This window comes from Coregonus clupeaformis, chromosome 14 (assembly GCF_020615455.1).
Source record: "Coregonus clupeaformis isolate EN_2021a chromosome 14, ASM2061545v1, whole genome shotgun sequence".
NCBI lineage: Eukaryota > Metazoa > Chordata > Actinopteri > Salmoniformes > Salmonidae > Coregonus > Coregonus clupeaformis.
In genome coordinates, this window is record NC_059205.1 from 38,977,416 (window position 1) to 38,992,431 (window position 15,016).

Genomic DNA, 15,016 nt, shown 5'->3' on the forward strand with positions numbered 1-15,016 from the left:
GGGAGAATGAAATATAGGTGCCATGTGACATTGAGGACTGATTATCATGTTTATAGCATAGTGAAGACAGTAGCAATGCTGTAATGTTAAGTATTAATTACCATACACAATCATAGCATCAGGAAGTAGTTGTCACCTTCGTTTAAGGACAGGTCAGACCAAGGCGCAGCGTGAAATGCGTACAGTGAGGGAAAAAAGTATTTGATCCCCTGCTGATTTTGTACGTTTGCCCACTGACAAAGAAATGATCAGTCTATAATTTTAATCGTAGGTTTATTTGAACAGTGAGAGACAGAATAAAAGCAAAAAAATCCTGAAAAACGCATGTCAAAAATGTTATAAATTGATTTGCATTTTAATGAGGGAAATTAGCATTTGACCCCCTCTCAATCAGAAAGATTTCTGGCTCCCAGGTGTCTTTTATACAGTTAACGAGCTGAGATTAGGAGCACACTCTTAAAGGGAGTGCTCCTAATCTCAGTTTGTTACCTGTATAAAAGACACCTGTCCACAGAAGCAATCAATCAATCAGATTCCAAACTCTCCACCATGGCCAAGACCAAAGAGCTCTCCAAGGATGTCAGGGACAAGATTGTAGACCTACACAAGGCTGGAATGAGCTACAAGACCATCGCCAAGCAGCTTGGTGAGAAGGTGACAACAGTTGGTGTGATTATTCGCAAATGGAAGAAACACAAAAGACTGTCAATCTCCCTCGGCCTGGGGCTCCATGCAAGATCTCACTTCATGAAGTTGCAATGATCATGAGAACGGTGAGGAATCAGCCCAGAACTACACGGGAGGATCTTGTCAATGATCTCAAGGCAGCTGGGACCATAGTCACCAAGAAAACAATTGGTAACACACTACGCCGTGAAGGACTGAAATCCTGCAGCGCCCGCAAGGTCCCCCTGCTCAAGAAAGCACATATACATGCCCGTCTGGAGTTTGCCAATGAACATCTGAATGATTCAGAGGAGAACTGGGTGAAAGTGTTGTGGTCAGATGAGACCAAAATGGAGCTCTTTGGCATCAACTCAACTCGCCATGTTTGGAGGAGGAGGAATGCTGCCTATGACCCCAAGAACACCACCCCCACCGTCAAACATGGAGGTGTAAACATTATGCTTTGGGGGTGTTTTTCTGTTAAGGGGACAGGACAACTTCACCGCATCAAAGGGACGATGGACAGGGCCATGTACCGTCAAATCTTGGGTGAGAACCTCCTTCCCTCAGCCAGGGCATTGAAAATGGGTCGTGGATGGGTATTCCAGCATGACAATGACCCAAAACACACGGCCAAGGCAACAAAGGAGTGGCTCAAGAAGAAGCACATTAAGGTCCTGGAGTGGCCTAGCCAGTCTCCAGACCTTAATCCCATAGAAAATATGTGGAGGGAGCTGAAGGTTCGAGTTGCCAAACGTCAGCCTCGAAACCTTAATGACTTGGAGAAGATCTGCAAAGAGGAGTGGGACAAAATCCCTCCTGAGATGTGTGCAAACCTGGTGGCCAACTACAAGAAACGTCTGACCTCTGTGATTGCCAACAAGGGTTTTGCCACCAAGTACTAAGTCATGTTTTGCAGAGGGGTCAAATACTTATTTCCCTCATTAAAATGCAAATCAATTCATAACATTTTTGACATGTGTTTTTCTGGATTTTTGTTGTTGTTATTCTGTCTCTCACTGTTCAAATAAACCTACCATTAAAATTATAGACTGATCATTTCTTTGTCAGTGGGCAAACTTACAAAATCAGCAGGGGATCAAATACTTTTTTCCCTCACTGTACATGTTTATTAAACTGATAAACACACGACAAAACAACAAACCAACAAAACGTGAAGTCCTAAGGTTGAACACACAACAAACCTATAGACCCTGGTGTGGGAGACCCCGAACCTGGAGAGGGGCTGACGTCTGGGTCTGGACTGGAGCCGCTGACCGGAGCTGGACCAGGCACCGGTGGAGCGGACTGCTTAGGCTCCGGACTGGAGCCACTGACCGGAGCTGGGGACTGGCGACACGCACCACTGGCTTAGTGTGAGGAGCAGGAACGGGCCGGGCTGGACTGGCGACACGCACCACTGGCTTGGTGCGAGGAGCAGGAACAGGCCGAGCCGGACTGGGAACACGCACCACAGGCCTGGTGCGAGGAACAGGAACGGGCCGGACCGGACTGGGCACACGCACCACTAGCTTGGTGCAAGGAGCAGGAACGGGCCGGACCGGACTGGGAAGGTGCACTGGTGACACAGTGCGTATCTCCGCATACCTGGGTTCCTTTATTAACCCCCGCTCCTGATGCTGCCTAACCAGCTCCTCTCTCCGTGCCTCTACTTCGTCCTTTTCCCTACGAGCCTCCTGCAGTGCCTCCTCTTGAATGGATCTCTCCCGCTCTATTCTAGCTATAAGACCCCGTAATGTGGTGGCCTCCTCTCTTACCCTGCAGATCCGATCCCTCTCTCGGCACTCCTCCTCCAGTGAGGACTCCTCCGGGAGCCCCCACAAATTAGGGAACAGAAACTCATCGTCGTCGTCATCCTCCGACTCCTCAGTATAATACTGTTCCCACTCTTCTTCCCATGGTCGTAGGGACTCAATCTGGAAACCCACCGGGTGCAGTGGTCAGGGCTCTTCTCTCTCGCTCCCCGACCACCCCTTTAGCCCCCAAATTGTTTTTATTGGGGCTGCTTCTCGGGCTTCCTCCTCGGCCGGCTTCTGTGTTGCCGTTGCTCCTCTCCTGCCTGGGCTTCCTTCTTCGCCCAGGGTCCTTTTACCGCAAATATCTTCTCCCAAGACCAAATCTTCCCCACCTGTGTCCAGGGTGTTTGCTCCTGGGCACGCTGCTTGGTCCGTGTTTGGTGGGATCTTCTGTCTCGTTCGTTTAAGGACGGGTCAGACCAAGGCACAGCGTGAAATGTGTACATGTTTATTACAACGATAAACACACTAACAAAACAACAAACCAACTAAACGTGAAGTCCTAAGGCTCAACACAAAACAAGCCTACTCACGGAACAAGATCCCACCACTAACGAGTGCCAATAGGCTGCCTAAGTATGATCCCCAATCAGAGACAACGAGCGACAGCTGCCTCTGATTGGGAATCACACCCAGCCAAACATAGAACCACAACAACTAGAATGTGAACATAGAAAACACAACATAGAACACCACACCCTGACTCAACATACCAGAGTCCCATAAGTCAGGGCGTGACAGTAGTTTGGGGTGGGGGTGCTATATCGGTTCTCTAATAAAGGCATATTAAAGGCCCAGTGCACTACTTTTGTGAAATAAGGTATTGTTTGAAAAATATATAAAATAATAAATGTTTATAGATAATAATAAATATATATATACAGTGAGGGAAAAAAGTATTTGATCCCCTGCTGATTTTGTACGTTTGCCCACTGACAAAGACATGATCAGTCTATCATTTTAATGGTAGGTTTATTTGAACAGTGAGAGACAGAATAAGAACAAAACATTCCAGAAAAATGCATGTAAAAAATGTTATAAATTGATTTGCATTTTAATGAGGGAAATAAGTATTTGACCCCTCTGCAAAACATGACTTAGTACTTGGTGGCAAAACCCTTGTTGGCAATTACAGAGATCATATGTTTCCTGTAGGTCTTGACCAGGTTTGCACACACTGCAGCAGGGATTTTGGCCCACTCCTCTTTGCAGATCTTCTCCAAGTCATTAAGGTTTCGAGGCTGACGTTTGGCAACTCGAACCTTCAGCTCCCTCCACAGATTTTCTATGGGATTAAGGTCTGGAAACTGGCTAGGCCACTCCAGGTGGGGGTGGTGTTCTTGGGGTCATAGGCAGCATTCCTCCTCCTCCAAACACGGCGAGTTGAGTTGATGCCAAAGAGCTCGATTTTGGTCACATCTGACCACAACACTTTCACCCAGTTCTCCTTTTAAATCATTCAGATGTTCATTGGCAAACTTCAGACGGGCATGTCTATGTGCTTTCTTAAGCAGGGGGACCTTGCGGGCGCTGCAGGATTTCAGTCCTTCACGGCGTAGTGTGTTACCAATTGTTTTCTTGGTGACTATGGTCCCAGCTGCCTTGAGATCATTGACAAGATCCTCCCGTGTAGTTCTGGGCTGATTCCTCACCGTTCTCATGATCATTGCAACTTCACGAGGTGAGATCTTGCATGGAGCCCCAGGCCGAGGGAGATTGACAGTTCTTTTGTGTTTCTTCCATTTGCAAATAATCACACCAACTGTTGTCAGCTTTTCACCAAGCTGCTTGGCGATGGTCTTGTAGCCCATTCCAGCCTTGTGTAGGTCTACAATCTTGTCCCTGACATCCTTGGAGAGCTCTTTGGTCTTGGCCATGGTGGAGAGTTTGGAATCTGATTGATTGATTGCTTCTGTGGACAGGTGTCTTTTATACAGGTAACAAACTGAGATTAGGAGCACTCCCTTTAAGAGTGTGCTCCTAATCTCAGCTTGTTACCTGTATAAAAGACACCTGGGAGCCAGAAATCTTTCTGATTGAGAGGGGGTCAAATACTTATTTCCCTCATTAAAATGCAAATCAATTTATAACATTTTTGACATGCGTTTTTCTGGATTTTGTTGTTGTTATTCTGTCTCTCACTGTTCAAATAAACCTACCATTAAAATTATAGACTGATCATTTCTTTGTCAGTGGGCAAACGTACAAAATCAGCAGGGGACTTTTTTCGATCGATCGATCGATCGATCGATCGATAGATCGATAGATAGATAGATATACAGTGCATTCGGAAAGTATTCAAACCCCTTGACTTTTTCCACATTTTGTTACATTATAGCATTATTCTAAAATAGATTACATTTTTTTTCCCTCATCAATCTACACACAGTTTTTTTCTTTTTGAACATTTATTAAAAATAAAAAATTGAAATATAACATTTACATAAGTATTCAGACACTTTACTCAGTACTTTGTTGAAGCACCGATTACAGCCTTGAGTCTTCTTGGGTATGACGCTACAAGCTTGGCCCACCTGTATTTGGGGAGTTTCTTCCATTCTTCTCTGCAGATCCTCTCAAGCTCTGTCAGGTTGGATGGGGAGCGTCGCTGCACAGCTATTTTCAGGTCTCTCCAGAGATGTTCGATCGGGATCAAGTCCGGGCTCTGGCTGGACCACTCAAGGACACTCAGAGTCTTGTCCCGAAGCCACTCCTGCATTGTCTTGGCTGTGTGCTTAGGGTCGTTGTCCTGTTGGAAGGTGAACCTTCGCCCCAGTCTGAGGTCCTGAGAGCTCTGGAGCAGGTTTTCATCAAGGATCTCTCTGTACTTTGCTCCATTCATCTTTCCCTCAATCCTGACTAGTCTCCCAGTCCCTGCCGCTGAAAAACATCCCCACAGCATGATGCTTACACCACCATGCTTCACCGTAGGGATGGTGCCAGGTTTCCTCCAGACGTGACGCTTGGCATTCAGGCCAAAGTGCTCAATCTTGGTTTCATCAGACCAGATAATCTTGTTTCTCATGGTCTGAGAGTATTTTAGGTGCCTTTTGGCAAACTCCAAGCGAGCTGTCATGTGCCTTTTACTGAGGAGTGGCTTTCGTCTGGCCACTCTACCATAAAGGCCTGATTGGTGGAGTGCTGCAGAGATGGTTGTCCTTATGGAAGGTTCTCCCATCTCCATAGAGGAACTCTGGAGCTCTGTCAGAGTGACCATCGGGTTCTTGGTCACCTCCCTGACCAAGGCCCTTCTCCACCAATTGCTCAGTTTGCCCGGGCGGCCAGCTCTAGGAAGAGTCTTAGTGGTTCCAAACTTCTTTGTTTTAAGAATGATGGAGGCCACTGTGTTCTTGGGGACCTTCAATGCTGCAGAAATGTTTTGGTACCCTTCCCCAGATCTGTGCCTCGACACAATCCTGTCTCGGAGCTCTACGGACAATTCCTTCGAACTCATGGCTTTGTTTTTGCTCTGTCATGCACTGTCAACTGTGTGACCTTATATAGACAGGTGTGTGCCTTTCCAAATCATGTCCAATCAATTGAATTTACCACAGGTGGACTCCAATCAAGTTGTAGAAACATCTCAAGGATGATCAATGGAAACAGGATGCACAATTTGTAATATATTTGTAAACATTTCAAAAAAACAGTTTTTGCTTTGTCATTATGGGATATTATGTGTAGATTGACAAGGATTTTTATTTATTTTATCCATTTTAGAATAAGGCTGTAACGTAACAAAATGTGGAAAAAGTCAAGGGGTATGAATACTTTCTGAACGCACTACGCGCTTCAGCACTGGGCAGTCCCGTTCTGTGAGCTTGTGTGGCCTACCACTTCGTTCGTGGCTGAGCCGTTGCTGCTCCTAGACATTTCCACTTCACAATAACAGCACTTACAGTTGACAGGGGCAGCTCTAGCTGGGCAGAAATGTGATGAACTGACTTGTTGGAAAGGTGGCATTCTATGATGGTGCCACGTTGAAAGTCACTGAGCTCTTCAGTAAGGCCATTCTACTGCCAATGTTTGTCTATGGCTGTGTGCTTGATTTTATACACCTGCCAGAAACGTGTGTGGCTGAAATAGCCGGATCCACTAATTTGAAGCGGTGTCCACATACTTTTGTATATATAATGTATGTTTTACAATGGTGGGGGAGTGCCAACATGGAGGCATGGTGGCTTCAACACAGCGTCCCCTGTCAGTCATCTAGTGTATATATACACATACCCCTGGACTTCTTCCAAATGTTGTTGTGTTAAAGCCTGAATTAAAAAATTGATTACATCGATTTTTTCTCTCACCCATTACACACACTATCTCATAATGACAAAGTGAAAACATGTTTTTAGAACATTTAGCAAATTTATTGAAAATGAAATACAGAAATATCTAATTTACATAAGTATTCACACCTCTGAGTCAATACTTTGTAGAAGCATCTTTGGCAGTGATTACACCAGTGGAGGCTGCTGAGGGGAGGCTCAAAATAATGGCTGGAACGGAGCAAATGGAATGGCATCAAACACATGGAAACCATGTTTGTGATGTATTTGATACCATTCCACTAATTCTGCTACAGCCATTACCACGAGCCCATGCTCCCCAATTAAGGTGCCACCAACCTCCTGTGGATTACACCTGTGAGTCTTTCTGGGTAAGTCTCTAAGTGCTTTCCACACCTGGATTGTGCAACATTTTCAGTATTAGTTTAGTGCCTTGCTGCAAACAGGATGCATGTTTTGGAATATTTGTATTCTGTACAGGCTTCCTTCTTTTCCCTCTGTCAGTTAGGTTAGTATTGTGGAGTAACTACAATGTTGTTGATCCATCCTCAGTTTTCTCCTATCGCAGCCATTAAACTCTAACTGTTTTAAAGTCAGCATTGGCCTCATGGTGAAATCCCTGCACGGTTTCTTTCCTCTCCAGCAACTGAGTTAGGAAGGACGCCTGTATCTTTGTAGTGACATCCAAAGTCTAATTAATAAGTTCACCATGCTCAAAGGGATATTCAATGCCTGTTTTTTTTGTTTTTTTACCCATCTACCAATAGGTGCCCTTCTTTGCGAGGCATTGGAAAACCTCCCTGGTCTGGTAAGTTGCATGGACTCACACAGAGTGAGTCCATGCAACTTATTATGTGACTTGTTAAGGAATTTTTTTACTGCTGAACTTATTTAGGCTTGCCATAAGAAAGGGGTTGAATACTTATTGACTGAAGACAGCTTTTCATTTTGCATTAATTTGTAAAAATGTAGAAAAACATAATTCCACTTTGACATCATGGGGTATTGCGTGTAGGCCAGTGACAAAAAATATCAATTTAATCAATTTTAAATTCAGGCTGTAACACAACAAAATGTGGAAAAGGTCAATGGGTGTGAATACTTTCTTAAGGCACTGTAAATCATTGTACACAATGCAGTGTAATTGGAAAAGTAATCACATGTACACCCTCTCAGAAAGGCTAGCTGAACTTACAGTATTTTAGGCACTAAGATTTTCACAATAGCTTTTCTCATTCAAAATGTGTTGGCAGGAGTCATGCCTAAACATGAGGATTGACACCGTTTTGGTAACACATCAAAACATACTCACTGCAGAGGAGATCTGGGTCACTCAAAATAGAGTGACAACACTGTATGTATCTGGCTCTACAGCTTGGTGACTTGTCATACCATGAGTAGATTCAATCGAAATGTCCACATACTCCTGATTGCATAAGATCTCTAGATGTATAAAAAAGTTGATTCTACCATTATGCAGTGAATCACCACCTGATAAGGGTGTGAATGGAATAGAACAGAATGCTGTAGGTTTACAAAACATGCAAAGTACAAAATGCAAAGGGGGCATGGGGCATATTATTCTAATGAATAACACGTTGCATTTGAGCTATTATTTCAGTGTAATAACGTGCTTCAATGATATGCCACCAATGTACAGTACCAGTCAAAAGTCTGGACACACCTACTCATTCAAGGGTTTTTCTTTATTTTTACTATTTTCTACATTGTAGAATAATAGTGAAGACATCAAAACTATGAAATAACACATATGGAATCATGTAGTAACCAAAAAGTGTTAAACAAATCACAATATATTTTAGATTTGAGATTCTTCAAATAGCCACCCTTTGCCTTGATGACAGCTTTGCACACTTTTGGCATTCTCTCAACCAGCTTCATGAGGTAGTCACCTGGAATGCATTTCAATTAACAGGTGTGCCTTGGTAAAAGTTAATTTGTTGAATTTCTTTCCTTCTTAATGCGTTTGAGCCAATCAGTTGTGTTGTGACAAGGTAGGGGGGTATACAGAAGATGGCCCTATTTGGTAAAAGACCAAGTCCATATTATGGCAACAACAGCTCAAATAAGCAAAGAGAAACGACAGCCATCATTACTTTAAGACATGAAGGTCAGTCAATACAGAACATTTCAAGAACTTTGAAAGTTTCTTCAAGTGCAGTCGCAAAAACCATCAAGCGCTATGATGAAACTGGCTCTCATAAGGACCGCCACAGGAAAGGAAGCTCCAGAGTTACCTCTGCTGCAGAGGATAGGTTCGTTAGAGTTACCAGCCTCAGAAATTGCAGCCCAAATAAATGCTTCACAGAGTTCAAGTCACAGACACATCTCAACATCAACTGTTCAGAGTGTACTGTGTGAATCAGGCCTTCATTGTCAAATTGCTGCGAAGAAACCACTATTAAAGGACACCAATAAGAAGAAGAGACTTGCTTGGGCCAAGAAACACGAGCAATGTACATTAGACCAGTGGAAATCTGTCCTTTTGTCTGATGAGTTCAAATGTGAGATTTTTTGTTCCAACCGCCGTGTCTTTGTGAGACGCAGAGTAGGTGAACGGATCATCTCCGCATGTGTGGTTCCCACGTGAAGCATGGAGGAGGAGGTGTGATGGTGTGGGGGTGCTTTGCTGGTAACACTGTCTGTGATTTAATTAGAATTCAAGGCACACTTAACCAGCATGGCTACCACAGCATTCTGCAGCAATACGCCATCCCATCTGGTTTGCACTTAGTGGGACTATCATTTGTTTTTCAACAGGACAATGACACAACACACCTCCAGGCTGTGTAAGGGCTATTTTACTAAGAAGGAGAGTGATGGAGTGCTGCATCAGATGACCTGGCCTCCACAATCACCCGACCTTAACCCAATTGAGATGGTTTGGGAGGAGTTGGACTGCAGAGTGAAGGAAAAGCAGCCAACAAGTGCTCAGCATATGTGGGAACTCCTTCAAGACTGTTGGAAAAGCATTACAGGTGAAGCTGGTTGAGAGAATGCCAAGAGCGTGCAAAGCTGTCATCAAGGCAAAGGGTGGCTACTTTTAAGAATCTCAAATATAAAATATATTTTGATTAGTTTAACACAAAAACAAACATTATGTAAATCAACACCTCACAAGGAGAGACATCACACTAAAGCAACACATTTTCCAGCACATCTAATAAAACTAATGCTCCAAATTGGCATGGCTTCGTGTAAAATGTTACATTACTTGGTTGGTTCAAGGTGTTTTTCAGTCCCATGGAGTCCTACAGGAGTCAAAGGTGTTGCTTGTCAAATGACTAAGAGACTAAAGACTAAAGACAGTACGGGGTGCGAAGGTCAAACTGTGTGTCACTGCCCTCTTGCCTGGAATCTCATTATGCTCATGCCAACCACTCTGAGAAAGGTACACCTCTCCCCTTCGAACTGGCACACACACAGACTCCTCTCTGTTGCTCCGTCGGGGGGAGAGTTAGGCCTACCTTGCACAGTATACAAGTTGTAAACTAACAGCCCTGTACAAACAGGAGATATTTAAATCTATATGTTTTATTTCTGGAAAGGAACATTGTGTGGATACTTGGGCTTGAGATATTACTAGAAGTTAGGAATGCACAGATATGGAAATTCTAAGCTGATATTGACAACCGATATTGCCTTCTTGGCCATGGTGGCCAATACCAATACACTGATTCAGAATAATAATACAAAATCATTCTCCTTCACCAGCACCCTCATCTCAACACAGAATAACATTGAGAGGTAAAGAGAGTGATGCCATTTAAGGGGAACAACTCTTGATAATCCATGTTGTGTAACATCACAAACAGACATGTTCTCACAGCTGGAGGAGAGGATCCCAGATATCAGACTTCACACTCACGTCTGATCACCATCAACACTGTGGAGCAGAGCACACGCACAGTTCAGTCTGCTGACCCTTGTCAGAAACACTGCATGTTTCACATTTCAACAAATGGAAAACAGATAGACACTCTTGTCAAGGAAGGTCTGTGATGCTTCTACTAACAAATCCCGATCAAATATTATTCATAGGCTACATGTCAAATATTCAAGCTAGAAATTAAATAAATATTTGACTACTAAACTAGGCTATTTATACATCAACCAAGCTCTACCACTGTACTACAACGTTCCCATGATGTTCTCCCATCAAGGTTCTTATGATACTACAGTACTGTACAGTACTGCTGGATTTGACTCAAGGGACAATGACAGAGGAGATGACAGTAGGATGCACCAGATCTCTGCTCTGTGCAAGCGGGTATTACATTACCACTGTGCTTCCTTCATGTGCTACACAGCACTGATTATGACATGTTGATTATACATTACATGAAATTGTAAGTATTTCTACCATATTTCTAATGAGATTGCTATCTTCACAGTATGTAGCTAGCCTATTTCAATACATAGCCTACACAGAAGGCCCCAGTGGCCATGCTCCAGAGTTGCTAAGCTCTAAAGTCTCTCTCTCTGCTTCCTCAGATCCAGCTGCTCATTTGGCTCCACAGCCAAAAAATAAATGAAGTTATTGGGTGGAGGGAAGGTTTCATTGGGACAGCCTGGGATTCAGGGTAGGTTTTGGGCAGTCTCAGAGCTGATTCTCTGTTGAAGACTACAACAAAAAACAAAAATCCACTAGAATACTGATAGGGGATATTATGGGCTATATTGCTATAATGAACAAAAAAGGGTTTCTCTACAAACCATTTAACATCAACAATAACTATCATTGCAGATAGTGCCATGCCATCATTAATAATTTGGTTTGAAAAAATTGGGCTTTGCAATACAATGCAATTAATGATTACTCCTATTTGTACTGATCCATAATACCGTTATTTTAAAGTGGACCTCTCACTCTCAGAATGTAGATTCATCAATGTATGCAAGGACACATCCTTTGAGATTTTGAATGAAACTCACAATTTACAGCTCTGAATAAGCTGGTTTTTAGACCAAACACCAAGTTAATGCATAGAGCGAAGCAGTCCTCTCCAACTGCCACCTTTGTTGCTGCTCCCATGACAACAAATCTCAACATTGAATTATCCTGAAAGAATAGAATACTCCTTCGCAAACAAACTGCCAGGAACAGTCACTGTATCAACATTTCAATTGCAGACATCCTAGGAACAAAGCACTGGTTTATTCTTTACAATTAAGTCAAACGTAATTCATTTAAACTTTAAACGTGCATGGTCATTAGTTCAAGTATGCTAAGGATCTATCAAACACAGAACCAAATTCTGTGAAGATATTTGGCTATCCAATTGTGTAAGAAACAAGTGGCATTAAGTGAATGGCAGTCCTAAGGAAGTAGTCTTCCTCACCTGCTTGAACAGACTGGTCTCATAGACTAGACGTAACATAGTATATGTAAATTCAGGACACTCAAATTAGTATGACGTGTTACGTTTGTTATGGTTACATAAGATTTATAATTCGCTCTGGATAAGAGCGTCTGCTAAATGACGTAAATGTAAGATAGAAAGTTACTTAAGACAAAAACTAAATGAGGGTGGTTGGTCGGGGTGGATGGGTAGACGTATAACCCAAACGTCTAGCAACCCAAAGGTTGCCTGTTCGAATCTCATCACAGACAACTTTAGCATTTGAGCTAATTAGCAACTACTTACTACTTTTTAGCTAATTTGTGACTACTTGAATGTTAGCTAACCCTTCCCCTAACCTTAACCCTTAAACCTAACCCCTAGAGCCAACTAATGCTAGCCAGCTAACGTTAGCATTAGCCACCTAGCTAACGTTTGTCACAACAAATTGGAATTCGTAACATATCATACATTTAGCAAATTCGTAACATATTGTACGAATTGTAATTCGTTTCATATCATACCAAATGGATGATGGACATCTAAAAATGAATACATACCATACGAAACGTGATTTATCATACCAAACGCAGTGTCTCGGATTTACGTACAGAATAATACAAAACGCTCTGAGACCATGTTGGCTTTGGCCACCCTGGAAGGGGGACCATCAGGCTATGGACCACATTCATTGGTATGCACAAAGGCCACTGCCTCAAAAAGCTCCAGACAACAGTATCCGTCCAGCAAGGTTCTCCATCAAATTTAATCCTAAGGGGAAGCCATGCATTGTGAATGATAAAAGAGATTTGAAATTGGGACAATTGCAATCAGATTGAATAGGTTCATGAGGTTCTCATTTAAACAATTTGGTGGTGTTGCCCTGCAGCAACCAAATGAGTTGAGGAGCTAAAATGATTTGAGAGCCAAGGTGAGAGCTAGTTCCAGAATTATCAACAGTGTTGGTAGCCTACTGATAGTGCACATTTCCGTCATTTAGCAGACACTCTTATCCAAAGTGACTTACAGTAGTGAGTGCTTACATTTTCATACTTTTTTCATACTAGTCCCCGTGGGAATCGAACCCACAACCCTGGCTTGAAAGCGCCATTCTCTACCAACTGAGTTAAAAGGGACTACAAGAGCTCATAAACAATGTAACTGATCATGGATGCATTCTTCCGCTACAGGGTGCACAAACCAAAAAGCAGATAGTGCTCAACATATTATTCCTGATTATTTTGTGATTTGTTTGTGATCAGGAGGGATATAATTGGAGCAAAGGAGCCTAACTGCATAAAACACATTTCCACCACTGTTATTGTGGGTTCCATTAATTTATACTGAGCCCTGAAAAGTTCATCATGACCCTGTCATTGACTGACTGAAGTGAGGTCAGTGAAACCACTTGTACAAAGTAAGACTTCAGTGAAGTGAATGCATCCATGATCAGTTTGGCCCTACAAACACTATCGCATCAATGCACAAAATGACACAGAAGTAATTCTAAATGGGTACATTTGACATGGAAAACTAAGCTGAGGATACGTAGCATTGATGTGAAAACCCGTTTCTGATCAAGAGATAGTGATATCTACTTACAGTATGTAGGCTATATAGCTAGTAGCCTAAAACTTCAGCAAACAATGTAGGCTACATCACTTGATATCACTGGAGTATAGACAACTGCAGCCTATAGATCTAGATGAAAATGGCCGTATAGACATAGCTCTCTATTTCGTGAGTTATTATGTAGATAGTAAATAATCATTTGAGCAACTTGTCAACATCTTCTTATAACTAACTAGATACCAGTTGGCAGCATGAGAGCATCACTGCATGCTGCCCGGATGGATCGTTCCATCGCTGATCAAAGGAAGTTTCCGCTTGTAGAAATAATGTCGAACGTTTGGATCACTTGAAAAAAGGGACGTTGCAAATGCATGTAGAATGGCGGGTCTAGCAGCAGCATGCTTCAGCAAAATGTGCATGACAACAAACCAAATTGTATAATAAAACGTAAATAACCACCATTAAACATATAAATGTAGATAAATGCAGATGTATATGATAATAAAGAAGAATCCAAATGGCAGGCTAAATGTAAAAATACAAAGAAAACAAAATAACGAAATGTGATGATGAACAAATGAAATATAATGTATTCTTACCTTGAGGTAGCAAGCAATCCTCCTCTCCTATGAATGCATGTTCTTTGTTGTTGCAGCGACCTTTTATATGAAATCTGTAAATGTCATATACAAAACTTAAATAACAAAGGTCCTCACGAAAACCTGCAGTCTGTCGTTAAAAGGCACGTAATATCCACGTAATAAAGCCTGGAGCGCGTTTTATTTATTTCTGATGATATAAATCGGTCATTTCATTTTTCGTGCAGACACATTCATCAAAACGTTTGGCCATATAACAGACATGGGAGATATGAATGCCTCATTGTTTGATTATTTACGGAGGGCAAATATAGGGTAGTAAATCTTCTACCTTCCTAATTCCGTCAGTCCGTTACGTTTAGACGTGGCTATGAAAACAAAAAAAGGAGTCTGTAGCAGTTTTCTCTCGCCGAAGATGATCTATTATATCAACAAGATGGTCGACTGACCGCACTAACAATGGAAATACATGTCCACAAAGGCGGGAGGAGGCGAGATCAGGTGGGAACATTCTAGCCAATGAGAGGGCAGATACGCATGTGAACAACAGGCACAACTCGATATAAAATATTTTTTCTCCAAATGTCACACGCATTACACTTATATCATTACACTCGTAACAACCTAAGCACTATCACACTTTAATTCGATCAAATAATCCTCGCCTATCAAAATAGCAATTAAATATTATCTTCAACAAATTCGACACTCAT

General features: G+C 42.4%; 1 protein-coding gene across 2 annotated transcripts in view; it reads right to left on the minus strand.

Moving 5' to 3' along the window:
• b4galt2 (UDP-Gal:betaGlcNAc beta 1,4- galactosyltransferase, polypeptide 2) overlaps nt 1-14,707 on the minus strand; it is a 161,652-nt gene extending 146,945 nt beyond the window's left edge. Inside the window, exons 1-2 of one of the 2 annotated variants that reach the window (XM_041896118.1) lie at nt 14,635-14,699; nt 14,304-14,377 (exon numbers count right to left, since the gene is read on the minus strand). The gene's annotated coding sequence lies outside the window, so the exon portion shown is untranslated. Of the gene's footprint in view, nt 1-14,303 lie in introns of both variants that reach the window. The other variant, XM_041896119.2, reaches the window with a different exon arrangement.
• Nucleotides 14,708-15,016: the final 309 nt, after the last annotated feature.